Here is a 17,170-nt window from a genome sequence, read left to right on the forward strand (position 1 = left end):
ATCAGATTGCAGCAAGCTTCTGACTTTTCTAGGCAACTCCTGGAAGGTGGAACTTTTACTAAGGGTTTTGTGGGAAGACCCAGGAAATGGCTTCCCTTGTACACCATGTGGCAACACATTGAAAATCCGCCCTGAATGTGCCTGTGTCTTTCTCCCGCTGTTCTCTCTGCGACGGATCCACATTCTTTGTTCCCAAATCCCTTCTTGCTCTCCCCTCAGGCCGCCTCTGTATTTCCCTAGTTCCAACCTCCTCCTTCTAGATCTTTTCCCTGCATGTATTTGCTCTACTTTTTATACGTAACCATTAAGCTCCTTTTTTTCTTCTCCAGTTTATCTCCTCCCAGCCCTCTCGCTTCTCCTTCCTCCTTAGAGAACGAAGGACCTTCCTTAGGACCCACTGGCTTTAGGCTCAGGGTACGTATTCTAAATGATGAAGAATTTTTGAAACTTCCTATGACAATAAAATGACTCAATGACATTTATCGCTGCCAGGACTGATTAGCCAGTTGTACCAAATATCATAACATATAAAAATTCTATGGGATAAGAACACTTTAATTTGCATTGCAATTTTAAAAACATCTTATTTACAAAAGTAGAGTGGGAAAAGATTTATGACCCTCTTTAACGTCTTGGCCTGGACATTCTTTTTCTAGTTTCTTCTAGTGGATTACAGAATTGGTATTTACATTTCTATACGCTCCGATTTAACAATTTTCTATTTACTAATAGCGCTTGTCAAAAAAGATTAGAGAAATAGGAAAGAAACAGGGAGAGAGAGAGGAAGGGAAGGATGGGCATACGATACTCTAAATGACTTCCTCGAAATGTCATGTCACTAAGTGGTAGCTAAGCTGATGGATGGCCACACCTCTGTCTTGTGCTAGGATGCCTCGCCCTGCAATAGTTTAAAGGGCTCAAAGGTCAGACTCTGGGTTTTGGATACCTCTTCAAGCACTTGGTGGCTTGTAACTTTCAGTGAGTTACTTAATGTGTGTCCACCTTAGTTTCCTAAATAACAATATTACTGAGGTGTATGGTTTCCATGGGAAAATAGGTGTTTAGAATTTTGCCCAGCACATTATAAATGCTCAATAAATTCAGCCGTCATTAGTTTTATTATAGGGTACACCTTCAGTGATATTTTCTGAAGGCAAACTCAAAGACATGCTTCCCAAGACAGGATCGTGGTGGTGAGTACTATCGTGGTGGTGAGTACTATTGTGGTGGTGAGTACTAGGTGTGCATTATTGCCAGGTTTCTTGACAATTCTAGAATCAGAGCCAGGCATGGCACTTGTGAACCATGCATCAGGGTTTAAGGCACATCACAGACCTGGGCAGGACCCTGCCCCACTGAATTCTTCCCTAAGTTCCAGTCTGGCATCCCCTGCTCTGTCGAAGTTGCTCTGTGGTCGACATTCCTGTCTTGACCTGTTCAATGAAGATTTGTGTCCACAGTCCTCCAGACTGCTTTTGTGTAGAAGATGCAGAAATGACTAAAACGTACAGTGTCTTGGCTCTTGTCACTTGCATTCTGGCAGAGGGTGGAAGGTGGGGTGAGGCGGGGTGGAGACAGAAAAAGAAACAGATAAATATGTAGTCTGTAAGTCTTTTGCACTTTTAAGAATTATATTATTTTTTAATTAGACTTTTTATTTTCAAATCATTGTAGATTCATGTGTAAGAAATAACACAGAAAGATCCCAGGTGCTCTTGACCCATTTTTCCTGACTGGTAACATCTTACAAAGCCATAGTACAATAGCACAGTCAGGACACTGACACTGACTCAGTCAAGGCATAGGCCAACTCCATCATCACGAGCATCCCTTTTGTGGCTCTTTTATAGCCGTACTAGCTTCCCTCCCCGCCTCACCTCATCTCTAGTCCCTGACGACCACTAATCTGTTCTCTACTTCTACGATTTTGTCATGTCAAGAATATTACATAAGTGGAATCATAGCGTATGTAACCTTTTGGGACTGACTTTTTTTTTTTTTTTCCCCACATAACATGATTCTCTGGAGATTTATCCAAGTTGTGGCATGTATCAACAGTGTGTTCCTTTTTATTGCCAGTAGTACTGTTCCATGGTGTGGATGTGCCATCGTGTGTTTAAACATTTACCCACTGAAGGACATCTGGCTTATTTCCAGTTTTTTGCTATTATGAATAAAGCCGCTATGAACACTGGTGTGCAGGTTTTGAATGAACATAAGTTTTTGTTTCTCTGGGATAAATGCCCAGGAGTGCAAATGCTGGGTGTATGGTAGTTATATGTTTAATTTTAAAGAAACTGCCAAGCTGTTTTTCGAAGTGGTTGTGGCATTTTCCATTGCCATGAGCAATGTATGATGGATTAAGCTTCTCCACACCCTCACCAGCATTTGGTGTTGTCACTATTTCTTACAACTATTCTGTTGAATGTGTAGTGATATTTCATTGTGGTTTTATTTTGTATTCCCCTAGTGGATACTGGTGCTAAACATCTTTTTATGTGCTTATTTGCCATCTGTATATCCTCACCAGTGAAAAGTCTGTTCATTTCTTTTGTATATTTTGTGATTGAATTGTTTGTTTTTTTCACTGTTAAGTTTTGAGAGCTGTTTATATATTGAGATTAGTCCTTTGTTAGATATGTGGTTTGCAAATATTTTCCTTCAGTCTGTATGTTGGGTTTTTATCCTCTTAATAGGGTCTTTCACAGAGCTAACGTTTGTAATTTTGATGACATCCATTTTATCAGTTTTTCCTCTTATGGATTGTGCTTTTGGTGTCAAGTATAAGAAATCTTTACTTAGTCCAAGATCCCAAAGATTTTTCTCTTGTTTTACTGCTATAAATTTTATCATGTTTAAACCTGTGATCCATTTTGAATTATTTATATAATTATGAGATTTAGGCAGAAAAATGGTAGGCATACAATTTATTTTGTATGTTTATCTTGTATCTTGTGATCTAGTTGAACTCTATTATTAGTGCTTGGAGATTTTTGGAGATACTTTGCTCCCCATTTTTTTTTTTTTCTTTTTGGCCTATAGACATCCAATTACTTCATTACCATTTGTCAAAAAGGCTACCCTTCCTCCATGGAATTACTCTTGCTCCTTTATCAAAAGTCAGTTGGACATATTTGTGTGTGTCTATTTCTGGGCTCTCTGCTGTGTTCCATTGGCCTATGTGTCTATCTTCCATCAGTACCACACAGTCTTGATTATTGTAGCTTTATAATGTCTTCAAATTGTGTAGACTCATTCCTCCCACAATATATTTTATTTTCAAAGTTGTTTTAGCTACTATACTTCTTTTTCCTTTTCATATACACTTTAGAGTGATCTTTTCTCTATCTGCAAAAACTCTTGTGGGGATTTTGATAACAATTACACTAAATCTGTATATCAATTTGGGGAGAATTGACATCTTTACTATGTTGAATCTTCTAATCCATGAACATGGTATGTCTCTCCATTTATTTACATCTTCTTTGGTTTCTTTCATAAGTGTTTTATAGTTTTTAGCTTGTAAATCCTCTCTATATTTTATTCTATTTACACATAGGTAGCTCTTATTTTTGAACAAATGCAAAGAGTATTGTATTTTTAATTTCAGTGTCCACAGGTTCATTGAGAATAGTGTAAAAATACACTATTCAATATCTGGTGAATTGTAGTAGTTGTGTTTTTTGAGTAATTAGTCTATTTCATCTGAGTTGTTAAACTTACATCTGTAGAATTGTTCATAGTATTCCTTTATTACGCTTTTGGTGTCTGCAGGGTCTGTAGTGATATTCCACGTTTCATTCCTGATATTGGTAATTTGTGCCTTCTGACTTGCTGGAGGTTTGTAAATTTTATCGATGTTTCCAAAGAACCAGTTCTTAATTTTATTGATTTTCTCTATTTTCTGTTTTCAATATCATTGATTTCTGTTCTCATCTTTAGTATGTCCTTCTTTTTTCTTGTTTTGTTTTTCTCTTCCCTTTTTAAATTCTTGAGATGATAGCATAGGTTATTGATTTGAGAGTTTTCCTCTTTCATAATATAAGCATTTAGTGCTATAAATTTCTGTTTCAGCACTACTTCAGTTATGTCCCACACACTTTGGTGTGCTAAATTTTCATTTTTATTCAGTTCAATTAAAAAAAATGCGTGTATCTCTTTGTATGACTGTTAATTTTTGTTCTAGATCTAGGTCTAAACATATATATGTATATATAATCTATCTATCTATCTATCTATAATTTTGTTCAGAGAAACTTCTTTGGCCCTACTTTCAGTGTAGGTCTGTTGGTTACAAATGCTCTTAGTTTCTTTCCTCTGAGAATATCTTGATTTCTCCTTATTTCCTGAAGGAAATTTTTGCCAAATAAATAATTCTGTGTTGACAGTTCCTTTCTTTCACCATTTGAAGACTCTTATGCCACTTCTTTCTGGCCTCCATGGTTTCTGATCAGAATTCCACTGCCATTCAAATTGTTTGCCCTTGTAGATGAAGTGTTTCTCTCTCTGATTTTGAGAGTTTTTTCTTTGTCTTTAGTTTTGAGACCTTGACTATGATGTATATTTGCAGGGGGTGGTTATTCTGTTTGAGGTTTGCTCAGGTTTTTTGAATCTGTATGTTTATATCTCTTGCCAAGTTTGAGAATTTTATTATATTTTCAATGTATATGATGTATATTTGCAGGGGGTGGTTATTCTGTTTGAGGTTTGCTCAGGTTTTTTGAATCTGTATGTTTATATCTCTTGCCAAGTTTGAGAATTTTATTATATTTTCAAGTCATTATTTCTTTAAGTACCTTGTCAACCCTGCCCTATCTTTCTGAGATTCTGATGATGTGAATATTGGATCTTTGTTATAGGCCACAGATCCCTGAGTCTCTGTTCACTGTTTTTTTTTTTTTTTTTCTTCTTTTTTCCATTTATTTTCTCTCAGTTGTCCAAATTGGGTAATTTATTATATTTTGTCTTCAAGTTCACACTATCTTTCCTCTTTCCCCTCTATTTTGCTGTTGAGCCCATTCATTGAGGTATTTATTTCAGTTATTGTATTTTTCAGTTCTAAAATTTAGATAATTATAGGTACATATTTTTTAAGAATAGCATGACCATAAGAAGCCAAGAGACATTCTGAAAGCCCCCTTGTGAGAAGGTCCCTGGATCAGTCAGATGGGCTGTAGTTTCATTCAACCACATTTATTCTAGGGTAGAATTCTGGTACATTAGATTATTTAAAAAGGAGTTTTGCAATCTACTGTTCATTTTCTGGTGTATTTAGAGAGGATTCTGTGAATTTTACAATACCAATTTCAGCTGGAAGACATTTAAAAACACCACCATGGGTGTATATCTCAGCTGTGCACCTCTGGTTGCCTATATTGAAGCACATAGATTGCTCATTACTTTCAGTTATTCTCCTGAATAAATCAAGGTTCTCAACACTTCTTCTCTAGACCTAGTCACTTCCCTTTGCTGATTCTTGAATGGGGAGCATCTTGCAGATGTAATGGGTTGGTTCAGTGACATCTGCAAAGATTATTTTGGTATATGCAGGACCACTATGAACTGCACAGGGTGCAGCTAGTGAAAATCCATCTGAGGGACAGTTGTGCTTGCCCAAATTCCCCACTCTCCAGCATGACTGGCTCTCCACTACTTCCTAGTGGCTGAGTTCCAATTTCCTTTCCACTTATTCCTGGTGCAATATTCCTGAGCCACTGGAGGCCACCAAGTACCAAGCTTAGTTTACATTTTCCCCTTCCTCAATATCTGCCCCAGCTTTGTTGCATGGTATTGAGATAAACCTATTATATACCAAATTTGAAATAGATGTTGAATAGTACACTTCCAGGATAAAACCAGAATGGCGATTTGAAGAAAGGGCTCTGGAGAGGAATTTGGCTTTGAACCAGCTTCTACATCTTTCTACTCCCCATAGTGTGATGATAAAATATACCTCCAGTGATTATATGAAGATTAAATGAGATGGTGCAAGGTCTGACACTCAATGCACAGTGATGTATCACTGTTGCCTCCTGAAGACCTTTATCCTACAAAACACTTAACACATTGTGTGGGATAACCTAGCACTTAATAAACCTGGTTGAACGAACCTAGAGCCAATCTGACTGTTCCAGGGGCCTTCTCAGAAGGGAGCTTTCAGAATGTCCCTTGACTTTTTGTGGTCATGTTATTTTCTTAAGAAAGTATGAACCTATAAATAATATCTTAAAACACTTTAAATAAAACAGGCACAAAGTTCTTTTCAGTAATTGTGGCCTATCCATTTGTGGGGCAGATTATTTTTCAAGTTGTAATTCCATAAATTAATGTAATGTAAATAATGTAAATCTTTAAAGAATAGATTCTTAAAGTAGAAAGAGTCTTTGTCTTTTCACTTGAGCCATCTCTCACTTGAGGAAGAAATGAAATCTATGGTATTTCAGGCACAGCCTGTATACCATTCATTCATTCCTTCATTCAAAAAGTATTTACTTTGTATATACTAAATTTGTTAGTCACTGGATAAAATGGTCCTTAAGAAATTTAAAATCCAGTGGAAGAAACATGCAAAGTAGTCACTTAAGTGCAGGTTAAATATCCAATATTTATTGTGTGTTTAGTATATGCCAGGAACTGTCCTGTGCTGTCCATGGATGTACTCATTCGATCCTTACAACAAATTGTGAGGTGGCACCCAGAGTCATGAACTCTCAGCATCCTTGCCTTACAGCTGAGGAAGCATGTAACTCTACTGCTCACAGGAAGCAGAGGCAGGCTCCCAACCCAGGCAGTCTGAATCCAGAATCTGGGCTTTTGATGACGGTGATGTAGAGGATGCTGGAACATAGGGAAGAAGCACTCAATTCAGCCTAGGGGCTGGGAATTATCAGGGTTTGCTCCCCATGCCGGGTACCCAGGGACCCGGCAAGGGGAACACACTACCTGTAGAGACAGGTCATTGGCTTTGGGAAGTCCATGAATGTGTTCCTGAAAAATAAGAAAACACAAAACTAAATGTTAGAAAAGGAGAGAGGAAGGGAGTGAGAGTGAGTAACCTGGGAAACAGTAGGCTGTGGGGAGATAATGGGGACTTCTTCTTCTCAGTTCATGACTGTATCACTGAGACATAGGATCCAGCAACTCCCAGTCCTTCAGCTTGCCAAGATCCACCCCCTCCACTCACCGGTCTCTGCCTGAGACACTCACCCCACCGTGGCCACGCCACTCCCTCCCTCATCATCACCTAGACTGTCTTCAGCCCTCCGTTATACATTTTCACATAACCCTTCACAGACCTTACCACAACTGTAATTAGGTAATTATTTGGGTAATTATTTAAGTGCTTGTTCAACATCCATCTTTTTGTCCTAATTCTAAGCTCCGTGAGGAGAAGGACAGTCTTTTGTTCACCATTATCCACCTGGTATCCAGTGTAGTGCTAAGGTCAGCATAAGTGCCTGTTAGGGGTTGAATCGTGTCCCTCTATTCCCCAGAAAGTTATGTTTGAGTCCTAAACCCCAGTACCTAGAATGTAACCTTATTTGGAGATAGGGTCTTTACAGAGGGAATCAAGTTAAGATGAGGTCATAAGAGTGAGCCCTAATCCAATACGACTGCTGTCCTTATAAAAAGGGAAAACTTGGATACAGACACACACACACAGGAAGGACAGTATGTGAAGACGAAGGCAGAGATCTGTAAGCCCAGGAACCCCCAAAGTGCCAGCAAACCACCAGGAACTAGGGGAGAGTCCTGAAAAGACTCCCTAACACCTTCAGAAGGAACCAACATCATGATCTCAGGCTTCCAGCCTCCAGAAGGATAAATTACTTCTTCAAGTTACCCAGTTTGTGGTACTTTGTTACTGTCCTTATCAAAGGGGGAAATTTGGGTATACACACACACACACACACACACACACACACACACACACACACACAATGTGAAAATAAAGGCAGAAATCTATAAGCCTAGCAGTTAGCTAACACAGTACCTGGTAAATATCTGTTAAATACAAGAAAGAAGAAATCATGCATGGATTCACACAGCCCTTTCCCTTCCTTGGAATAAGGGCTCAGTCAGTGTCTGTTGCTAATAGGATGTATTAATGTGCCACCTTTTTCTGTTTGTTTGTTTTGGTTTTATTTCTCATTGTTAATTTCAAAGCCAGAAGAGTTGAACTCTCTGTATGACTCTTAGAAAAAACCCAATGATGTTTTAACTTCCCCAATTTTTTATTCTTCTTCATGTCCTGGATCTTTGACTGGAGAGGAAGGAACGGCACAAGAGTGGCTGGTGTCACCTGAGACCATGTGTGACTTCAGCTATGAGCATGAAATCTTGAAAATCACATATTGTAGAACCCGTATTGCATTGTGGGGGAAATGTGAGCTATTCATGCATTTGTGATGATGTTGCCATGCATGGATTGGTACCTGGCAGGCTTCGTTTTGTCTAGGAGTTCTGCCACCAACTGTCGCTACATACTTTTCAATTTGCACAATCTCATCACTGCCAAGAACGAAATACCTCTGCGTGACTTGTAATTACAGAACTGCTCCTGTCGCCCCCCTCCCCAAATCCCTGGAGATTCAATTTGCACATTCTGACAAAGTAATTTCTTGATTTTGTTTTCTGTACGAGTCATTGAAGCGTTCCTGAATGAGCTCCATTGTAAACAGGCAGTCGGTGTCAAACCCCAAAAGTACTTCTTCCCCTGACAGTTTAATTGTTCTCTTGGTTTCCAGGGTTTTCACCTTTTATGAAACATGATGCTTTCTCTACCTCTTGTCTAAACACAGGTATGCAAACACTGGATAGGTTTATAAGCTAAAGAGCTAAAGTCTAATTAGAAGACAAATGGGATTTTTTGCAAATATGTACAGACGTCTTGAAAGACCATTCAGGTTTTTCAGGTGCCCTGGATGGCTTGAGACTGATGTCCCAGGAAGCAGAACAGAAGGAAAGGCAGGGATTGTCTGGAATGCCATTCAGACACCTGGACACTAAATGTCATTTTTGAGCAAGTCCTTGTTGGCCAAAGGGACGTGAGTACCTCGGCTCCCCTGGGGACTGCCTCTCCAGCCCATTACTTGCCTTATGGTTCATGAGCCTTGGTGCCTTGAATCTGTGTAGCCTCCAGGTAACCCTGGTTCAAGGTGAGTCCCCCACCTGTTCCCGTCAGCCCCTGCACATGCTCTACCTTCTGGCTCTGCCACTGGTATCTGCTCCATCTCCTCTGACCCTCACCTCCTGCTTTTCTGTGACTCTTTCCTCTCAGCCTGTGTACATGTCAAGTACACACAATCCTTAAATGAAATGAAACAAAACAAAATTCTTCTTTTAACAAGCCTCCTCCTCAAGGTAGAACCATCCTCTCTCATTTCCTTTTTTGAAAAAACCTGGAGCATCTTTCTAAACTGAACATCTTCTCTTTCTCACCATCCGCTCACTTCAGTTCACTGTGCGGCCGCCTCGTCGTACCTGCCCTTATTAAGGTACCTAGACAGTCCCTAAATTGGGAGACGTTCAGTCCTCACCTCACTTGACCTTGGAAGCATTAGCAGCAGTGACTGAGTGGCCACAGCTGAGCTAACCCCAAGGGGCATGAAAAATGGATGTTGGAGGTCAGTCTCTGCCCTGCCGATAGGATTCTCCTTGAGTGACTCAACGTCCTCTTTTTTTCTCTTTAATTTTCACCCTGATTGGTGACTTTTTCCTTTTCTTCTTTCATTGTATCCTCCCACTTTTTCTTCTTTCAGGGTGTCAGTATCATCTTCTCCAGCTTCAAGTGCCACCTCTGTACCTTGACTTCCAAATCTTCACTTTCAAGGAGGCCCTATGTTCGGAGCACTAAACTGATATTTAAGTGCCCACTGGACATGACCCCAGCAAATTGCATGTGCACTTCGAGTTGAGATGCCACAAGGGGAATTAGGTAACGTCTTCAGAATTGCTCCTCTCCTCGAGTTCCCCATTTCAGCAAGTGGCAGGACCTCCTGCCCCTACTCTTAGCCACAATCATGCATATTTCCTTGATCTTTCCTCTGTTGCATTTCTCATATCCAGTGTTACCAAATTTGGTCAATCTTGCCTTATATATAACTCTCAAATTATTATTATTTTTTCATTTGTATAGCCATAATTTTGGTTCTGCCCTTAGCACCTCTAAGGTCTGTTAACTAAGAGGTAGCTCAGGGCTTTTATTCTCAACGTGCGATCTTGTTCAAGCCTGGACCCTGATTTCGAAAGTCTGTGATGGGGACTCTGAACTTCTAACCAGGTCTGAGGTGCTGCTACTGCCGCTGGTCCAGGGGCTACACCTTGAGGAGCAATGGTCCCAACAAGCAGCATCTGCTCTCACCTCCTCCACCCTCTGCTCCCCCTCCCTGACCTCTGACCTACATAACACCTCCACCTACCTTCACAGGTCATTCTCTACAATGTGGACAACCTTCTAATTTCTTAAAGTAAAAATCTGATAATGCCACTGCCTTGTTTAAAAAGCTTTAATTAGGAGCACATTGCTTTCAGGACAAAATGCAAGCCGCTTGCTAAAATACGCAGGATGATTTTAATGATCTGAAACCAACCTGCCTCTTATCCCCCTGATGTCTCAATCCATAGGATATTTATATCCCTTTTATTTTTTCCAGAGAAAGAGACTGAAGACTCTGCTGGATTCTCAAAGTGCTGTTTAACCTTGGAAAGGGGAATAACTACTGTCCATTCTCGATGAGGAAATATTATAGATCAAGAAACAGTGACCCGCATAGATTGGACAATTTCTCTGAGCTCATAAAGCCCAGAGAGTTGCAGGTACTGCACTAGACCTTCAATCCTGGGAGCCCTAGCCCAGCGCTGATTGCACGGAGCCATAAAACCCACCCTTCATTAGTGAGTGAGATTGGGGTCAAAATGAGATGTGGCTATGAGGAAGTGTGATGACTTAAGGTCACAACAGCAAAGCAACTTCCTTTAGTGTCTTGAGTTCCTCCTCCTTTGTTACATTCACACTGGGGGAAGGCTTGACTGTACTTACATGACAATGAAAAATAAGCAGAATAAAGAGAGAAGCTCTGGCACCGCGTGTGGCTGGAAGAAGTGGGTAGGAGTGTGCCATGTCAAGATGGTGACCAGTGAGCCACAGAGGAAGGTGTATGGTTGCTCAGCCTGAAGGAGAGAGGTCGTGAGGCTGGAGGACTTTTCCAAGAGGTCATGCTGTCAGTTTTCCAATATCTGCCAGGTTGCTGTGAGGGTGGAAGGGCCAGGGAAGCAGGTTCCCGCCCACTAACAGGTAGAATTGTCCAGGGATGGGATGGGAGGCAGGTGTTGCTCTAGCAGAGCTTCCATGACTATATCACATGGCTTCTGTGGATGTGACTCCTTCATAGCACACAGGATTAGATCAGATGACCTCTGTCTGCTGCCTTTTACTCCCAGCTCCAAGATTTTACTTGCTTTAGTGAGGAAGCCCTAGTGATGGGTGCTCACCTAGTGAACAATTTAATGGTCACAGAGGTAGGTGAGTAGATACCATGGATGACAGCCATAATCAGAATAGGTATTTTTAATCAGGTCACCTCTCCTGCATCTACTCTAAATGGGTGACTATTTACTCTCTTCTCATAATTTTCTAGGGTGTTCTGTGGCTAACCTATTTCAGAGTAAATCAGAGACTGTCAAAATGTTTTTCTAAAGGATCAGGTAGTAAATTTTTAGCTTTGTAGGTTCTCTGTCTTGACTACTAGACTCTGTTGTTGTAGCATGAAGGCAGTCCAGAGACAATCTATACATGAATAGGTGTGGCTGGGTGCCGATAAAACTTTATTAACAAAACAGGCAGCCATCCCAATTTGTCCCAACAGATTAAACAGTCCTATAGAGCAAGCACTTTATGTTTAATTTGAAACATTGTTTGAAAAACAGAAAATGCATTCAGCATGCATTGATTTTCTATGATGTGCATGTGACTGTGTGTATTTGTATGATCACCTCGAAGTAAACAGGGTTTCCACAGGCATGCTAGTTTAACTTTTGGTTAGTGCATTGAAACATCATCTCAGAAGACCAATGTTACTTCTTGTTTCTGCAGAAGACTTCCAAACCCATGAGCAGGGCAGAGGGAGAAGTACACGTTGACTTCAAAGCTATAAATTCACTATCACGATTGTTCATCTTTAAAAATACCGTTCTGACGCTCAGAAAACATTGTTTTTAAATGTTGAAATAAATAGCATTTGACATTTTAAAATACAATTAGTGTTGAGCATTCAGTAGGGGGCGGGTAGAAGAAGCAGCTGGGCTTGTGGAGGAGGAGTGTGGTTTCTGGTAACCCCCGTTTATGACACTTTTGGAATAATGGCACAAGGTGGTGACTGCTACATCTTTGGGTCTGTTTAATCTCCAGCTGTGAACATGTGATCAATCATCTCATGGACAACAAAAGACTTTTTCCAGGACCAGCAGTGATTTCCATGCGCTCGCAGGGGTTTATGTAAGCGCAGTCCTACCAGCAGGTCGGCCCCAGAGATGCATTCTCTGTGCTCCGTGACTCCAGGGAGCTGGAAAAGAAGACCCAGGACTTACCGCTTCTATGACTGATTTTGCAGCTAACTTACTACCTTGGGGTGGTTGTGGCCCAGTTTTCTTCCTAACAAAAATAAGGGAAATAATACTTGTAAGTTTGCAATTTCAAATGCAAATATTATCAATGTACAGATCATTGTAATTGTCTCTTAATTGCTGCCTTTTATTTACAAAAGGCTGAGCCTCTTCCTCCCACTTCTGGACAAGACATTGAAAGGGCACCAAAATGAGCCTCAAAGGAAATATATGTTGTCCAGACATGGAAAATCTGTAGTGCTACTTTCAGAGGGTAAGAAAATGTGAGGCTACATCTGCTACAGAAAATAAAAAAAAAAAAATGTACTCTTCAAAAATGTCAAGATCATAAAGGACAAAGAACTACTGAGGAATTGTTCCAGAATAAAGAAGAATTGAGACATGACAACTGAATGTAACTCATGGTCCTAGATTTGCTTTGCTTATAATGCATGTTACCAGTATAATTGGCAAAGAATAAGGCCATTTAGTATTGTTATCAGTATTAATTTCCTGATTATGATACTTATATTGTAGTTATAAAAGAGAATGTCCTTGTTTTTAGGAAATATACACTAAATAGATAAACTAAATTTATCTATTTAGGGATAGATAAATAGATAAAGCAAATGTGCTAAAATGTTAACATTTGATGAGTCTGAAGGGTATAGAAGATTCTTTGTACTATTCTCGAAACTTCCGTAAATCTGAAATTATTTCAAAATAAAAAGTTTAAAAATTGAAAAAAAAAAAGAAGTTTCAGGCTATTTGGCTAAAATCCCTCCATGTCTAGGGATGTATAGCGTGAATATAACTCAGCAAATAAATACTTTTCAATTCAAATTTGAACCTGGAGAGCTATCTGAGGCAAAACCATTTTTTCAGCATTTTCGTTCTCCATAGTTTTTGGGAATTGAAATTGCTTAAAAGAACTTCATGCTTTATTTGTAACCATTTAAGAACATATCATGGTAAGACTGTGAAATCTACCATTGGAGTTCCCATTTCCACCATTTTCAAAATGGATAGGGCTGGTTGAGGGCTGGTGTGACACTTGTGGGGGTTTTCTAAGTTGTTTCCATCATGTGCTTGGTGAAATATGGCAAGGCAGATGGAAAGCTGGTGATTCATCTCCATGTAAGATTTCCTGGGGAAGGTTGAGATGCATTCGGTGTACAGAATTTCCCGCACTGTACCCCGCTGAAGCTTTTGCCTTAATGAAACAGAAGCGTTTGCTCTGTTTCAGACTTTCGAATTAATCATCCCAGAAATGTTTTCTACATGAGTGTTTTCCTCTTTTTTTTTTTTTTTGTCTTTGTGTGGTGCCACCTCCTTTTTCTAGTCTTATTCGTAAGGGTCCATATCTCAAGTAGCTGAGTATCTCAGCTACTCTTTCCAGGTAGCTGAGGGGTGGGTATTTGAACTTACCTGTTCAATGGTGTTGGTGGGGGTCAGAGAACACAGCCTGGTGAGTCTGTAGCAGTGTAGGTATCCCAGAGTGGAGGACATTATTAAATCAGGAAGACTGTTTCAACAAATAGATGGCGGCATGTATCTTAGTGATGGTGGCAGGTAAATATTTGGACAGGACAAGCTGTTGATTACACAAACTAATTTTGTGGGAGATCAGGGTCAAGGGTACATACTAACAGTCCTTGATTTATCAGCCTTATTCAAAAATTGAGCTTAATCTACAAAATTCTAAGTGCTTGTGTTTGTTATTCTGCTGGAGGTTGGAGAGTGCCTCTTTCACAGTTAACTTCAAAGTATCAACGACATAATTGGAAGAAACTTGAGATAGGGATGCTTTTCGTAACATTATTAAAACGCAGAAAAACCTTTTAATAGTCTGCTATGCGTGACCATTTATCTTATATCCATAAAATGGAAAATGGTGAGCCATTGGAAATTATTTAGCTTGTTTACTTTCAAACTATTAACATGTTTAATGTCAGAAAAAGGAGAGTATGCTACACAATTCAAGTTTAAAAATCAGGATATAAGTAGCATGAATGCTATGATCCCATTTCCTTGAATCTATCTACAGCATTAGGTTGAGCCATATCACATTGTCATTTTCTATGTCAAATGGTTTGATATCAGCAATCTCAGATGACTCAGGGTATAACAGAAAACACACATATACACACACGTGAAAGAATTACGAAACGTTCTGGATGGTGATCGTAGGTAGTTAATTTTTTTTCTTTTTCTTATTTATACTTTCTGGAATTAATGTGCATTACTTTTCTGATGAGAGAGAAATAAAATTTTTCTCTATGCTCCAGAGGCAGAAACTTTCATTGTGAAGAGGTATTGGTTCTGGAGCTAATCTACATTGTCAGTAGAAGATTTGAGAATTTTTGTTCTCTGGTTTCCAGAGTTCTTTTAAAATGACCAGATTTGGTGAAAATACCTACCTTCCCTTTCCTTCCCCAAGTAGATTCCCCCAACTAACAGTGAGATCATTTGTGTGCAAGCACCTGGCATTTAGTAGGTGCCCAACAAATATTTGTGAATGACTGAATGAGTGAATATATGAGGGAGAGAGTGATTAAATAATTATTATGTAATACATTCTGAAATTTTGCTTTTTTCCTCCTGATTACTAAACGGCTTGAATTGTCTTAAGAGAGAATGTGGCAGAATTGTAAGTCCATGTACACGTATTGCTAAGAGGAAAATCCAGTCTGTCAGAAAAGACAAAAATGAAAATATTGAATGGAGTCTGCCGAATAGTACCTTCTCAATTCTCCTGGGTAGAATATAAAAATCTCAGTTCATTATGCATTTCTGCAAGATGTTAAAATTTCTGGCCCTTTACCATACAGGCATTTCTAAAGCAGCTTCACCTGTAAGGGCAAATGAGCAGTACCTGGCCGGCTCTGGCCTCTAGTTCTAGGTCACAGAACACACTTAACTCTGTGATCAGAAGTGTTCCCTTCAATGGCTATCCATTCCTACTTTGGAATAAAAGGAGGATGAGGAATAAAGGGAGAGAGAGGAAGGAAGGAAGGAAAAAAGGAAAGAAGGGAGGGAGGAAGGAATAAAAGAAAGGGGGGCAGAAAGAGAGGGGAGAGGGACAGAGAGATTTTTAGCCACGTGGGATTGTTCAGTCCTCTTTTCAGCAAATGGTTATAAAAAAGCTCCAAAGGGTAGATACTGATCGTTTACCAGCTGACAAAATCAGTGGAGCATTATTTTCATCCCGTGATTACCTCTAAGTGACTCATGCCAGCTTAGATGGGTTCTCAGCCCCTGAGTAGAACATGTCCTGAAATTAACATGAATAACCTAATTTCTACCTTCCCGCAGTCTCTCCTTACACACTGCACAAAGGGAAAAATAGAAGTGAAACAAGAAAGATTGACAAGGTCTGTGCCAGCTGTTAGAAGAGAAGGCATTGTTTGTCTGCATTTAAGGAGAAAAGGACACTATTTGGCCACGTGGGGTGCCTCTGCGGCTGGTGCTAATGACCATCCCGAGGGCTGAGCTGTAAGGCGAGTTGCCCGTGGACCCGCCCTGCCTGCTCTGCTGACAGGTGCTAATGGGAGGGGGCAGGACACAGCTGCCTGAACAGGAATCCCATTATCCTTTGCTGGGTATTGATTCGCCCTGTGGGATGTTTTCTCTCTGGCTGTGTTAATGTTCAGAGCACACACTTGCCTTGTTCAGGCACAGAGTCAGAGGTGCCTGGGGCAAACGTAACGGGCTCTGCCTTCCAGCCTGCAGAGGTTGTGTCTGGGGGGATGTAGGCTTTCTTAATTTTAGGGCCTGCTTGGGGACAGGTCTAGAAGAATAGCTTTGCCACGAATAGAATTGCCTGAGGTGCATAGAAAATTAATCTAATGACATGAGGTGCCTGTTGAAAGTTTTTTTCTATCCATAAACAGTAGTTCTCATTTTAAAACTTAAAATTTTGCACAAAAAATCCAGGAGGTGATCCAACAGTGGGAATCTTGGCCATCCACAATCCTCTAAACATTTTTCAGACTCTTCTTTGTTTCCAGTGAGGGCTTCTGAAAAATCTCTAGAGATGATGTAGAGATAATCTTTGCCTTTGGCCATGCTCAGTGATTTGGTGGCCTTGTTGAAGGGCAATATGTGATTGGGTTGGGTTTATTGGAGTTAAAATTACTGAATATAACTTGTAAAGAGATCTTATCACACAGGTGAGTCAAGACAGAAGTTACTGTGAAGAATTAACACAGCACAGACTCAACTCTGAGCGGCAAAGTTGTCTGTAAGTCGTCTCATTTGACTTTCTCCATCATCAGCCAGTCCACATCGTCTACAGAACCTCTACGTGTTAACGTCTTCCTTATATTGAGCAAAAACCTGTTTTTCTGTAAATGGTATGCAAGTGTACATGTGTGTGTTTGTATCAAGACAGTGGCATTTTAGGGCATTTAAAATCCTTCAACATTCAATTTAGTTCACCAATTGCCCAGTTTCTGCCAGCTGCCATATTTATGTTTTCTTATGATACAGAAACTGTATGAAACTTTACTTTTGAAGGGACCCTAGTCACAAGTGTTTCTGTCGTTTCTCAGCCTCTGTCTCTGGC

The sequence above is a fragment of the Tursiops truncatus genome, chromosome 14 (assembly GCF_011762595.2).
Source record: "Tursiops truncatus isolate mTurTru1 chromosome 14, mTurTru1.mat.Y, whole genome shotgun sequence".
NCBI classification, from domain to species: domain Eukaryota; kingdom Metazoa; phylum Chordata; class Mammalia; order Artiodactyla; family Delphinidae; genus Tursiops; species Tursiops truncatus.